Source organism: Ranitomeya imitator, chromosome 7, assembly GCF_032444005.1.
Source record: "Ranitomeya imitator isolate aRanImi1 chromosome 7, aRanImi1.pri, whole genome shotgun sequence".
In the NCBI taxonomy this organism is placed as follows: Eukaryota; Metazoa; Chordata; class Amphibia; order Anura; family Dendrobatidae; genus Ranitomeya; species Ranitomeya imitator.
Window position 1 is genome coordinate 124,782,555 of NC_091288.1, and position 15,077 is coordinate 124,797,631.

Sequence of the window (15,077 nt, forward strand, 5' to 3'; positions counted from 1 at the left end):
CCATTGAGGACCACTCTGAAGAAACCACCTTGGCTGATTATAACAACATAACTATAGAAGTTCTGTGACAGTTTCCCAAATTAGGGACCAATTCGCATTATACTTTATGTCACCGGAAGGAAGATTAGACTGGCAGGATGAGAGAGTTTGAACAATTTGTCTTTGACCTTGTAAAGGTATTTGACCTACTTTTACTCAAGTTGTGTACCTATTTGTGTTCTACCTATTTTACCTTCGTTTACCCAAGTTGGGTACCTCTATGGGTTCTACCCAAAGTATTTTACCTCTACCAATAAACCATCTTTAACCCAAATGTTAAATATACCTTATAAAATAAAATGCAAATTTGTTGTAACAACACAGTTTTATTACAATTTTTTTGGAACAAAACAATAATAAAATTCAGTTTGGCAACACAAAAAATAACCTCAAACTTAGAGGTTTGAATATGTCGGGGTGGAGATAGTGCTGTAGGGGCTGTCAGATAGGGACACTTCCACAGTGGGAGTGTGGAGAGAGGAATGTGGTGGTGAAGGATCAATAGGTAGTGGTGAAGGGGTGGAGAAAGCAAGTGAACGGGTGGACAGGAAACTGGGAGTTGGGTTAGGAATTTGGTATGATGGAGGGGTGTGGCTGATGGTTTGGGAGGATTGTGAGGCTGAAGCGTTGAGGGGTGAAGAAGAGGGTTGGGACATGACGGGTGAATGAGGCTGGTGGTAGTGGGCAGGGAGAGGAGACGCGGATGATGTTGGAAACTGGTATGGGGAGGGATGTTCATACTCGTCTGGATGGTGGGAAGGGGCACGGGCGGGACGCTGGTAGTGGGCTGGATGGTGGGACGGGGCGCAGTCACAATGTGGGTAACGGTGAGGTTGGTGGGACGGGGCTCGGGCACGTTGCTGGTACGGGTCAGGAGGATGGTAGTGGCTGTAGTGATGGACAGTGGCTGAAGGGGGGGTAGGTGCATGAGGAGTGGCAAGTGCGGTGGCTTTGGAGGCAATGAGCGCTAGAGTAGACTGGCAGGCTTCCATTACTTGCATCTGCTGATAACTAGATAGCTTCTCGATTTGCTCAAGTACCGACCGGAAAAAAGTGTGGTTCGGTGACTGACTTGCCTCTGAACGCATCGTTAGCAGAAGTGTATGCAACTCAAGTATGCTTTTATGAGCAGTAGAGAAGAAATCTGCGGCACTCACCCAAATGTAGCAGTGAAGACGTGAAACTTTAATGGAGAAAATACATCAATATTACATCCATCCGGACATAAGGTAAGCAGGAGGGTGCGGTAATGGAGCATGGACGACGGCCGTTTCGCACATGATGTGCTTTGACGGGTCCAGGTGGTAGATTACTACGCGTCATTTCCTTATAAAGGTTCCATGACGTGTAAGCATGAAAATAACAACTTCAAAAAATATTCAAAAATTACGTGATAAAGTGACATAGTAGTGCAATAATCTACATACAGAGCATACAATTCTAAAGGATCCTTCGTTAATATCATATTCGAATATACTATATAACTATCAATATTCTCATAATATTATCTGTGATACAAAAATTATTTTATTTTTAATTTTTTAACAGTACCATGACCTCTAATATTTTATAAAAATACAGACATATCAAGTCTGTCATTTAGACCGATAGGTCCCTGGGCGTTCGCATTGAGAATCCATTTAGCTTCTTTTTGTAATAAAAGTTTGTTCTGATCACCTCCTTGCTGGGGAAATTTAACTATTTCTATCCCTGCAAAACTAAGAAGGCTAGGATTAGCATCATGTTTGTCTCTCATATGTTGAATAAGTCTAAGGCATCCTTTTCCTGTTTTAATCGAATTATAATGTTCCTTGAAACGAACAATTAGCGGTCTGATCGTTTTACCGATATAAAAATATCGGCAGGGGCAGAACAGGACATATAACAAATTTACCATATGAGTAATAGAACCTATCTGCAAGGGATTCTTAGTTATATGAAGATGACAAAATTTACAATTGCCGCATTTATGATTTCCAGAAGGCATGTTACTAGCTAACCAGGTATTTTTTTGTAAAACCATTTTATTATGGACCAATAAATCAGCTAAATTGTGGGCACGTTTATAAGCAAATCTCGGAGCCTTTTTATAGATGGACATAAGTTCTTTGTCACTTTGCAACACATGCCAGTTTTTTCTGATCGATGCATGTATAACTCTATCTAGATTGCTGTGTTTGAAACAGAAAGAGAAGTTATTATTATCTGTTTTTTCGGAATCTAATTCATCAATATTTTTATTCTTATTTTTATTCTTCCTTTTCAAAAAATCATATTGCGTATGTTTATTAATACGAGTTTCTGCTTCTTTTAATAGCTGATCAGGATAGCCTCTTTTTAAAAAACGAGATTTTAATTCACTTATCTGCTCATTAAATGTCATATTACTACTATTGATCTTACGTAGTCTAACCATTTGGCTATAAGGCAGCCCTCTTTTTGTGTGTAACGGATGAGCACTCTCAAAGTGCAAGATATTATTTGTTGCAGTTTGCTTTCTAAATACCTTTGTTGAAATATTTCCTTCTCTAATTTGTATTTCTACATCCAAATATTCGAGATTATGATTCCCGAAACATGAAGTAAACTGCATATTTTCATTATTAGAGGTATTCAAATAACTAACAAAATTATTGAACTCTATCTCGTCACCGTCCCATATTATCATAATGTCATCTACACATCTAGTATATAGGCGAATATGTTTCAAGAAGGGATTATTAATATTATTAACATATGTCTCCTCAAAAACTGATAAAAACAAATTCGCATAAGTACAAGAGATGGGCGTACCCATTGCGGTACCAATTGTGTATACCACCTGTCCAAAAATTTAAAGGAATTATTGGATAAAATAAAGTCCAGACTATCTAAAATAAAAGATATAATATCCGGGTCTACGCCTCTTTTTTGTAAGATTGTTTGTATGGCGCATATTCCTTTATCACTTGGAATTCGAGTATATAGAATAACTACATCGATAGATGTTAGAGCAAAGGTAGGCTGCCAATCTACCTCCTTTAAAATCAAAACTAAGTCTCCTGAATCTTTGATATACGAAGGGATAGCTGGTAACAACGGCTTTAAAAGCCAATCTATATATTGGGATAGTGCCTCTGTAACTGAATTCATCCCAGCAATAATAGGACGTCCCGGAGGTTCTTTCATATTTTTGTGGACTTTTGGTATACTGTACCAATATGGAAATTGTGGATGTTCTAACAATAAGCTTTCTGCTCGTTTTTTGGGTAACACTCCCTTTTCTACGTACTTTCTAAGTAGTGTTCTTAATTTAAGTATATATTTATGGGTAGGGTTATTGGGTAGAATACAATAAGTAGTTTGATCATTCAATTGTGCATAAGCTTCATTTATGTAATATTCCTTATCCAAAACAACAATATTGCCTCCCTTATCAGCTCTCCTGATAACGACATCGTCCCACTTTTGTAATTCTTTTAGTGCCAACATTTCTCTGTTATTAAGATTATTATTAGGAGTATGATATATAATTGCCTCTACATCCTTAATCACCAAGTCTTGGAAAAGGTCGATGGCGTTACCAGGAGAGATAGGAGGCATAAAGCAAGACTTCTTGCCACCTTTAAAAGGCTTCATATTTTCTATCTCAGTGGTTCGTGAGACAGCAGTCTCATTTAAACTGAGCAACAAAGCTGCATCATTAATATCTTCATTTACAGTAGATGGATAAATCATAAAACCTAATGAACCTATATCACTCTCCAAATTTGGAGAAGTCCCCGCAATCATTTGATCAACTGGTACATTGAAGTTATATTTATTTTCTTTCTGGAAATGTTTATGTAAATGAAGTTTTCTAACACTCTTAAAAAGATCTATCTTGAATCCAGTAAGATCAAATGATTCTGGGATACAATAATTCAGGCCCTTAGATAGTAAAGCAATATGGTCCGCATTTAAAGTCCTTTTAGATAAGTTCAATACTTGTAGTTCATCCTTAACTTCCTCTGCGTTTGTATATATCTCTTCCAAGAAACCTGCTTGCATTTTCTTCTGTAAGTTGCGGTTCCTCCTTCCTCATCTAGTCCTTCCTCTAAAGGGGATGAACAACTGGCTTTTTCTGAAATAACGGAATTAGTAAGATTAGAGTCACCTGAGTCCTCTGCCGCAATAGATTCTGAATCGGTAATCCAGCCGTCTTATTTCTTTTTCTTATAAGCTTTATTTCCTTTTTGATTTAGATTTTTATGGAATGTAGATTGCCTTTTATTTTTATTCCACCTAAACACCATTCCTGTTTCATAATCAGTTTTATCTCTCAAGAATTTTTCTTTCTTTTGCTGTTTAATTTCTATTTGTAATAATGTCAGTTTTCTTTCCAGTTTATTTTCCAAATTTTTATTCTGACTTTCTGTCAATCGAGAAGATAATTCTTTTTTAGCTTTTTCTAGTTCTTGACATAGATGTAAATACTCTTTTTCATTCTGAGAAGTTACTAGCGACAAACTGTGGGAACATTGCAGATGTATTTTTTCCCATTCTTTTTGGAATGCGCTGTCATGTTGAAACTGAGAGATTTCTTTAAAAACACGTAAGCCTCTGGGTACTCTATTACAGTCTATGTATGATTTTAAGGATTTGATTGTCCAAAATAAGCGCATCTCCTTTTCGGCAAGCGAGCATATTTTGGTTTCTAAAGTCTTGGTACTGATGATTTGAAGTTCATCCTTAAGATTGCAGTCCGCAAAAAACTCCACCGCACCCTCTCGACCTGCTAAAATACCTTGTTTCTCCAAACCTGGACTATTAGTGGAGTCCATATTTTCCATATTGTTATCCATAACGATTAAATCATTAAAGTCCTTTTTATGAGAGTCTGAAACTGAATACCTCTCTATTTTATGTCACCAAAAAACTCTGTGCTCTATCCAGTAATAAGTGAATAATCAACCAACAAGATAAGTAGAAATGGATGGCACTAGAGCGACATAATGTAATCAGGACTTAAAGCGGATTCCCAAATGACAGACTTGATATGTCTGTATTTTTATAAAATATTAGAGGTCATGGTACTGTTAAAATAATTTTTGTATCACAGATAATATTATGAGAATATTGATAGTTATATAGTCAGAGGCGTAGCTAGAGCTTTTGCCGCCCGGGGCTGTTCCCGAGTTTGGCGCCCCGCCCCATCCCCCCCTCCCCAGCTCAATACACACAAAGGTTACCAAAAATGGTTTTCCTGTTTTGTAGAACTTAAACTGGGCCTAATGGTGTCACCCCCACATGCCACACCTGTGACTTAATACCACCACACCATGACCAGGCCACATAGTGACCGAATAATACTACATACAAGGGACAAATACCACCGCACCATTTCCAGACCACATATTACCACCACATAGTGACTGAATACTACAATACTGATCAGTAATAAAAAAAAAAAACCACAATACTATCACCATAAGTGCCAGTATTCACAGGAGATCTGTACTTAGTATGCAGTGTCTGTGTAGAGGTAATACAGAGATCACTGGTGACATTATACACAGGACCTCTATATAGTATACAGTGTATAGTGTCAGTGTATAGGTAACACTGACTCACCAGTGACGTCTCTAGGTGAAGTCCTTCATCTTTCATGCAGCACAGACCGCCATCATTCCTTCCAGCCAGGACTCGTTTCTGCAGGAAATAACACAGTTATCTCGAGCTCCGCTTGCAGAACACATTACTTAATTTTTCACAACTTCTACATTACACCACATGAAGAAAAAAAGGTGATATAGTGTCACTCTGCACAGTAACAGGACCGCCCCCCCATTTAAAACAGTATACTCAAAAAATAAAATAAATACATCACTGCAGTAACAATATCCCTTAATTATCCCCTATGGTAATAATATTCCCCACCCTGGCCCCGTTTATCTCATTCCTGGCTCCAGCCATATGTTGTCGTATCCTGCCCTCATGAGTATCCATTCTACCCCATATGATCTCCCCATCCTGCCCCACCAGCCTCCATCGTATCCGTCCTGCCCCATGATCCAATCCTGCCCCGTGTCTCCAATCATGCCCCGTATATACATTCTGCCCATGCCTCAAGTCCTGCCCCCAGTGTGTCCAGCATATTACCCCCATGTTGTCCAGCAATCTGCCCCAGTGTGTCCAGCATATTACCCCCATGTTGTCCAGCAATCTGCCCCAGTGTGTCCAGCATATTACCCCCAGTGTGTCCAGCAATCTGCCCCAGTATGTCCAGCATATTACCCCCAGTGTGTCCAGCAATCTGCCCTCAGTGTGTCCAGCAATCTGCCCCAGTGTCCAGCCTTTCCCCAGTGTGTCCAGCAGTCTGCCCCAGTGTGTCCAGCATATTACCCCCAGTGTCCAGCATTGCCCCAGTGTGTCCAGTATATTACCCCCAGTGTGTCCAGCAATCTGCCCCAGTGTCCAGAAGTCTGCCCCAGGGTCTCCAGCATTGCCTCAATGTGTCCAGAAATCTGCCCCAGGGTCTCCAGTATTGCCCCAGTGTGTCCAGCAATCTGCCCCAGGGTCTCCAGTATTGCCCCAGTGTGTCCAGCAATCTGCCCCATGGTCTCCTGTATTGCCCCAGTGTGTCCAGCATTCTGCCCCATGGTCTCCAGTATTGCCCCGGTGTGTCCAGCAATCTGCCCCATGGTCTCCAGTATTGCCCCAGTATGTCCAGAAGTCTGCCCCAGGGTCTCCAGCATTGCCTCAATGTGTCCTGAAATCTGCCCCATGGTCTCCAGTATTCAGTGTGTCCAGCATTCTGCCCCATAGTCTCCTGTACTGCCCCAGTGTGTCCAGCATTCTGCCCCATGGTCTCCAGTATTGCCCCAGTGTGTCCAGCAATCTGCCCCATGGTCTCCTGTATTGCCCCAGTGTGTCCAGCATTCTGCCCCATGGTCTCCAGTATTGCCCCGGTGTGTCCAGCAATCTGCCCCATGGTCTCCAGTATTGCCCCAGTATGTCCAGAAGTCTGCCCCAGGGTCTCCAGCATTGCCTCAATGTGTCCTGAGATCTGCCCCATGGTCTCCAGTATTCAGTGTGTCCAGCATTCTGCCCCATAGTCTCCTGTACTGCCCCAGTGTGTCCAGCATTCTGCCCCATGGTCTCCAGTATTGCCCCAGTGTGTCCAGCATTCTGCCCCATGGTCTCCAGTATTGCCCCAGTGTGTCCAGCATTCTGCCCCATGGTCTCCAGTATTGCCCCAGTGTGTCCAGCATTCTGCCCCATGGTCTCCAGTATTGCCCCAGTGTGTCCAGCAATCTGCCCCATAGTCTCCTGTATTGCCCCAGTGTGTCCAGCAATCTGCCCCATGGTCTCCTGTATTGCCCCAGTGTGTCCAGCAATCTGCCCCATGGTCTCCTGTATTGCCCCAGTGTGTCCAGCAATCTGCCCCATAGTCTCCTGTATTGCCCCAGTGTGTCCAGCAATCTGCCCCATGGTCTCCTGTATTGCCCCAGTGTGTCCAGCATTCTGCCCCATGGTCTCCAGTACTGCCCCAGTGTGTCCAGCAATCTGCCCCATGGTCTCCAGCATTGCCCCAGCCCCAGACAGTCAGACATAAAGAAAAAAAAAAAAAAAAGTAAAATCCTCACCTCTCCCGTTCCCAGCGCAGGTCCGGTGCAGTCAGCGTCTCTCCGGCTCTGCGACGCTCAGGACAGAGAGGCAGAGCGGCGCGCACAGTAGTGACGTCATCGCGCCCTCTGCTCTGAGACGTCGCAGAGTCAGAGGACGCTGAAGCCGCAGGGACCAGGAGAGGTGAGTATTAGAGCGGGGGGCGGGGGCGGGGGCGGGACCCGGGGGTGGGGGGAGCTGGCCCTGGTCGTGGCGGCGGACGGCGCCGCCCGAAGATTTAAAGGGGTGTCTTTTTTTTTTTTTTTTTTTTTTTATCTTCTTCTCCTGCAGCGCCGGCCGCCCCCAGCATTGTGCCGCCCGGGGCGGACCGCCCCCCCCGCACCCCACTTCCTACGCCACTGTATATAGTATATTCGAATATGATATTAACGAAGGATCCTTTAGAATTGTATGCTCTGTATGTAGATTATTGCACTACTATGTCACTTTATCACGTAATTTTTGAATATTTTTTGAAGTTGTTATTTTCATGCTTACACGTCATGGAACCTTTATAAGGAAATGACGCGTAGTAATCTACCACCTGGACCCGTCGAAGCACATCATGTGCGAAACGGCCGTCGTCCAAGCTCCATTACCGCACCCTCCTGCTTACCTTATGTCCGGATGGATGTAATATTGATGTATTTTCTCCATTAAAGTTTCACGTCTTCACTGCTACATTTGGGTGAGTGCCGCAGATTTCTTCTCTACTGCTCATATGAACTCTTCATGCTTTATTATCGTGCAGAGCACCACTACCCCCAGCATGCGTGACACCTGGCAATTTGGGAATCCGCTTTAAGTCCTGATTACATTATGTCGTTCTAGTGCCATCCATTTCTACTTATCTTGTTGGTCAAGTATGCTTTTATTTATTAAATTGAAACCTGCAGCCATTTGCTCGGACAAAACTTTGAGACAGTTCTAAAATGATGCGTTCAGGTGCAAGAACTCGGTCGCATAGCTCTGTACCTGACCCCTCTGCCACTGGCGCCCCGAAGCCACAGGTGTACTAGAGGTGGCAGCAGCAGAGGGGAGGGGTACAGGAAAAGCTATATCCTCACCAGCAGATTCATGCAATGGAACCAGCCAGGATGCTCCAGTGCTGGTGGATGGTACCGAGGGATCAGATGGCTGGGAAGGTGCAGAGGGGCTGGGACTGTCAAAGTGTCCCTCGGTGGCGGACTCCTGAGGGATCGCCCCAGAAGGGTTCAACGCAGCTGCAGGCTCCCGAGTGCTCCCGACAGTGCTGTGGAACAATGAAAAAAAAGTAATTAATATACTGATATTGCATGGCCCTTGTTGAAACAACAAAAGAGGGTTACACATGTAAAACAAACATTGCTTATTACATGTTATGGGTAATATTTACTTTCGGGTCACCATCGTTGACCTGAGGAATGACAGAGCTTGGGCATATTTGTATCTGCTCCTGCGTCCTCCAGAACCACTCGGGGCCCGCATCTCTTTGTTGAACTCCTTCTTAAAGCGATCCCTGATAGACTGCCACCGATTCATAATCCTCTCACCTGTAAAAAAGGAGAAACACAAATTGGTTAAGATAGAATCCTTTGAATGCATCAACATAACTGAACTGTGCATACTTACATTCTTGATTCTGGGCCGGAACATCGAGGTCCTCCCACCTCTCAACTAGCTGTTGGCATACTTGTTCCCAGGGTCGACGGGTCACTGACATCAGCATGGCGGCGGTCACCCATGTTCCACAGCGGCACCCTTTCTCGGATCAGATTGATGAGGAGGTCAATATTGAGGCCAACCTCCTCACCGTCCGAATCAGGAGCACGCTGTGAAGCCTGTTATAAAAAAAGGCCCCAAAAAATTAAATTAGATTCAAAACAAAGAAAATACCAAAAGAAAAAAAAATGATACTTACACGATGACAGCCGCCACGACTCTCACGCAGACGACTCTGGGAGCCACTCGGGAGGACCTCTTGATGGAACACCAGAATCCGAGCTCTTAAGAAAAACATAACACTTATGTGCTTGTAGTTTGCCTTTTTATGTGTTGTGTACATTTTGATATCTATAATGATCATTCTGTTCATGTTGTGCGATGTGTCCAATGATCTGTTTCTATGTGTTGTGTGCATTGTGCTTTCTGTAATCTTTTGTTTTTATGTGTTGGGTGTAGTGTGTGGTTTCACGATGCATGAAAGAAACATACCAATTGTGATCCCGCTCCAGATCTTTCTCCACCCCTTCTGTCTTCTTCCGGAAGCACCTCTTCAGCAGCAGCAGCTTCCGACAAAAATGAAAGATGGTATATATATATATATATATATATATATATATATATATATATATATATATATATATATATATATATACACATACATACACACAGAGCGAGAGAGAGAGCTAGACAAAGGGAGAATGAGCTAGACAAAGAGTGAGCTAGACAAAGAGAGTGAGCTAGACAAAGAGCGAGAGAGAGCGCAAGACAGAGCGTGAGAGAGCTTGAGCGAGAAATTATATACAAAAGATATATTCACCTCAATGCGCTGCCGACTAAAGGGAGGGCTCCCAGAAGAAGACATGGCTGATGGCAGGTAGGCTCTTGCTTGCAGGCAGGCAGGCTAGGCTACTGCTGGCAGGCAGGGGTCTTGCTGGAAGGCAGGTAGGCTAGGCTCTTGCTGGAAGGCAGTTAGGCTAGGCTCTTGCTGGAAGGCAGGGTGTGGCAAGGCTCTTGCTGGAAGGCAGGGTGTGGCAAGGCTCTTGCTGGAAGGCAGGGTGTGGCAAGGCTCTTGCTGGAAGGCAGGCAAGGCTACTGCTGACAGGCAGGGAGGGCTCTTGCTGGAAGGCAGGCAGGCAAGGCTCTTGCTGGAAGGCAGGGTGTGGCAAGGCTCTTGCTGGAAGGCAGGCAGGCAAGGCTACTGCAGCAGGCAGGCAGGCAAGGCTCTTGCTGGAAGGCAGGGTATGGCAAGGCTCTTGCTGGAAGGCAGGGTATGGCAAGGCTCTTGCTGGAAGTTAGGCAGGCAAGGCTACTGCTGGCAGGCAGACAAGGCTCTTGCTGGAAGACCAGGTGTGGCAAGTCTCTTGCTGGAAGGCAGGCTGGCTAGGTTCTTGCTGGAAGGAAGGCAGGCTAGCCTCTTGCTGGAAGGCAGGGTGTGCAAGGCTCTTGCTGAAAGTCAGGCAGGTTCTTGCTGGAAGGCAGGCTCTTGCTGGAAGGCAGGCAGGCTCTTGCTGGAAGGCAGGCAGGCTAGGCTCTTGCTGAAAAGCAGGCAGGCTCTTGCTGAAAAGCAGGCAGGCTCTTGCTGAAAAGCAGGCAGGCTCTTGCTGAAAAGCAGGCTCTTGCTGGAAGGCAGGGTGTGGCAGGGTGTTGGCTCTCTTGCTGGAAGGCTGGAAATGAGTTAGGACCTCAATATTTAGAATTGAGAGTCATCAGTGGTTGATACCTATTAATGGCTAACTGAAAAGATGGTAACAAATTGCAAGCTTTCGAGACTACACAGGTCTCTTCATCAGGCAAAGACTAAAAGAAATTCTGAAGATTCACATTTATGCACAACACAGCAAAGAAGAGAGAGAAAAAAAAAAAGGAAAACCCATGGTTAAGACAGGTGACATGAAGCAAAATTACCATGAGTGATAAACAGTTATGTCCATAAATATTGCGCCAGTTCTAAGAATTGTTTTATTGTTTTCTGATTGGGGTCTGGTTCTGTTGTGATGACCCCTCATAGTCTGAGGGGCAAGTTCCTTAGTTGATGTAAAGAGACAAATCTGTGCGACACATTCATTCCTGCAGTGAGACTATCAAAGGCCGTCATCAGTTCATATTCCACTACTCTTCTGTCTCTCTGAGATTTGAAGCTACCTTTTAACACAAGTAATTTCATGTCCATAATGTTATGATTTGGGAGACAAAAATGTATTGCCACAGGTAGATCCATTCTTTTTTCTCTTATTGTGTGGTGGTGAGAATTCATTCTTGTTCTAAGCTTTTGCCCTATCTCACCCACATACAGACCCCCAGTTGGACATTTAGTACAAATAATTAGGTACACCGCATTAGAAGTGTCGCAGCTGAAAGTACCTGGTATCTTGTAGTCCTGATGTGAATTGGGGATCTTTATCTTGTCCGTGGTCATTATAAATGTACAGGTTTTACATTTTTTCTGATTGCAAGGAAAGGTACCTGCAGCTGTTGGAGAGGACAGAGTGCTCTTGACAATGATGCTTCTTAGATTTGGGGGCTGCCTAAAACACAGTAGGGGGGGGGGGGTCTGGAAAAATGGATTGTAAGCGGGCATCTTTTTGTAGTAAAGCTTGTAATTTCCGTGCAGCTCCCCTTAGCACCTCCAGATTTGAATTGTAGGTAACTACTAGAGGTACCCGGTTATTTTCTTCTTTAGCTTTGTAATGTAGCAGGTGATTCCTTGATATTCTGGTGGCTCTTGTAATCTGTAATCTGGTTTTCAATTGTTCATGGATGGTGGCCCTGATTCAAAAAGGTCTTTCTGAGGCGACCAAGGTGTTCATCTCTTGGACCATATACGATTGTATCTGATGTCGTGGCTGTAGACAATAGAGTTTTTTATGTGTTTTGGATGGAAACTTTCCCATTTAAGGTATGCTGGACGGTTGATTGGCTTCTGATACAGGGATGTCTCTATTTTATTGTTCTGCAGCTTAATGATGGTGTCCAAAAAGTTAATTTCAGTGAAGGAGTAGTTGAGTGTCAAGTTGATGGTAGGATGAAATTGATTAAACTGTTCATGGAACGTCTTTAGCTGTGGATCAGACTCCGTCCAGTGAATTAAAATGTCATCAATGTAGCGGTAGTACACCAGAGGCCTGATGGGACATGAGGACAAAAAGTTGCTTTCAAGCTTGGCCATATAAATATTTGCATACTGTGGGGACATTTTACTTCCCATTGCTGTGCCAGTCTCCTGTAGATAGATCTTCTTGTCAAATTCAAAGTAATTGTGGGTGAGGATGAATTTTATAAGTTTCACCACAGAATATGCATCACTCCCTGTGTTTTCCAGGAAGAAATTTACAGGCATTTAATCCATCCTGGTGTGGGATATTGGAGCACAAAGATTCCACATCCATGGTGGCCAGGATGGTTCCTTCTGGTAGAGGACCTATTGCTGTAAGTTTATTCAATAGGTCAGTTGTGTCCTGAATGTAGCTGGGTGTATCCTTTACCAGGAGTTTAAGAATACCCTCTACCCATCCAAATACCTGTTCAGTAAGGGTGCCCACACATGAAATAATTGGTCTTCCTGGATTTCCAGATTTGTGGATTTTGGGAAGCATGTAGAATATCCCTGTTCTTGGACTTTCTGGTATCAGGTCATTGGCTCTTATGAATTCGTCGGGCAGGCAAGATACCAACTTGTTTAGTTCCTTGTAATAGTCCTGTGTAGGATCCGACTCCAATTTTTTGTAGTAGCGTGTGTCCATAAGTTGTCTGTTTGCTTCCTTCATATAGTCTGATGTGTTCATCATGACTATTGCACCTCCCTTGTTGGCAGGTTTGATGATTTCTTTGTTTCTTTGGGGCACCACGGTGGCACAGTGGATAGCACAACAGCGCTGGGGTCCTGGGTTCAAACCCTACTAAAGACAACATCTGCAAAGAGTTTGTATGTTCTCCCCGTGTTTACGTGGGTTTCCTCCCACATTCCAAAGACATACTGATAGGGAATTTTGATTGTGAGTCCCAATGGGGACAGCGATGATAATGTGTGCAACCTGTAAAGCGCTGCGGAATATTTTAGCGCTATATAAAAATAAAGATTATTTATTTATTTATTATTTGTTGGTTTTCAGAGACTGTATGGCCTTTCTCTCCTGGGCACGGATGTTGGATGCTCGTCTCCTGTTAGTATCTATGATGGTGGATTTTATCAAATGTCTGAAGGAGTTTATATATTTATCCAAATGAGGGTTGCGTCCAGGTGGAGGTGTCCAGTCTGACCTCTTTGTTGCTAGGATCCCTTTTCCTTCAGTCCAGGTGGGTTCTGAATCGTCTGTATCATTGAAATATTCCCTCAGGCGCAGTCTCCTGAAAAAATGTTCCATATCACTGCAGAGTTCAGTTTTATCCAGGGCCTTAGTAGGACAAAATGAGAGTCCTCTGGAAAGCACTGCCAGTTCCACTTTGTTGGGTTTATAATCTGAGAGATTAATGACACAGTGAGATGCTTTTGTGTCTGGAATGGAGTGGTTGTCCAAATTGTCAGGTTTTGGCTTTGTTTAGTATCTGTTTGTATAGAGTCCTGAATTGAGGCGCAATCTGTGCAGTTTCTTTTCCTTGTTATGAATCAGAAGGGCCCGTAGTTTGTTGTAATTTTTGCTCTGTCTTCTGTAAGTGTTTTCCTCAGAGATTCAAATTGCCCTTGGACTTTCCCCTTTATGCTGTAGCAGACATACAAAAGATGATTCCTTAATCTCTCAGAAGTCCTGTGACACAGGTTTTGTGCTTAATGAGTATTGTAGGTACGAAGAATAATTTCAAGGTACTTTCAGCTGCGACACTTCTAATGTGGTGTACCTAATTATTTGTACTAAATGTCCAACTGGGGGTCTGTATGTGGGGGAGACAGGGCAAAAGCTTAGAACAAGAATGAATTCTCACCACCACACAATAAGAGAAAAAAGAATGGATCTACCTGTGGCAATACATTTTTTGTCTCCCAAATCATAACATTATGGACATGAAATTACTTGTGTTAAAAGGTAACTTCAAATCTCAGAGAGACAGAAGAGTCTGGGAATATAACCTGATGACGACCCTTGACAGTCTTAGTGGAGGAATGAATGTGTCGCACGGATTTATGTCTTTTTACATTAACTAAGGAACTCGCCCCTCGGACTATGAGGGGTCATCACAACAGAACCAGACCCCAATAAAACAATCCTTATCTAAGAACTGGCCCAATATTTATGGACATAACTGTTTATCACTCATGGTAATTTTACTTTATATCACCTGTCTTATCCATGGTATTTCCTTTTTTTTTTCTTTTCTGTGCTATGTTGTGCATAAATATGTGATTCTTCAGAATTTCTTTTAGTCTTTGCCTGATGAAGAGACCTGTGTAGTCTCGAAAGCTTGCAATTTGATACTATCTTTTCAGTTAGCCATTAAAAAGGTATCAACCACTGAGGACTCTCAATTCTAAAATTTTTTCTATCTACTGGCTAACACGGTACCAAGATAAATATCTTTCCTGTATCAAAACGAGGGCCTCAATGGCATTCTTTTATATATGTGTCCTGGGGGCAACCCTATAGGTTCTGAGCATGCTCAGATTAAAAAAACTGGATCAGGCCGCCTCTTTCCGGATCCGACGCATTCCGGAGTCCATAGACATGCATTGTAGCGAAAAGTCGGAAGAGCCGGATCCGGCCGTTCCGACTTTTTCG

At 43.3% G+C, this 15,077-nt stretch overlaps 1 protein-coding gene across 2 annotated transcripts in view; it reads right to left on the reverse strand.

Annotated features, from left to right (window-relative positions):
- The window catches only part of INPP1 (inositol polyphosphate-1-phosphatase), a 472,347-nt gene that overhangs the window by 300,748 nt on the left and 156,522 nt on the right, over nt 1–15,077 (reverse strand). The window lies entirely within an intron of this gene.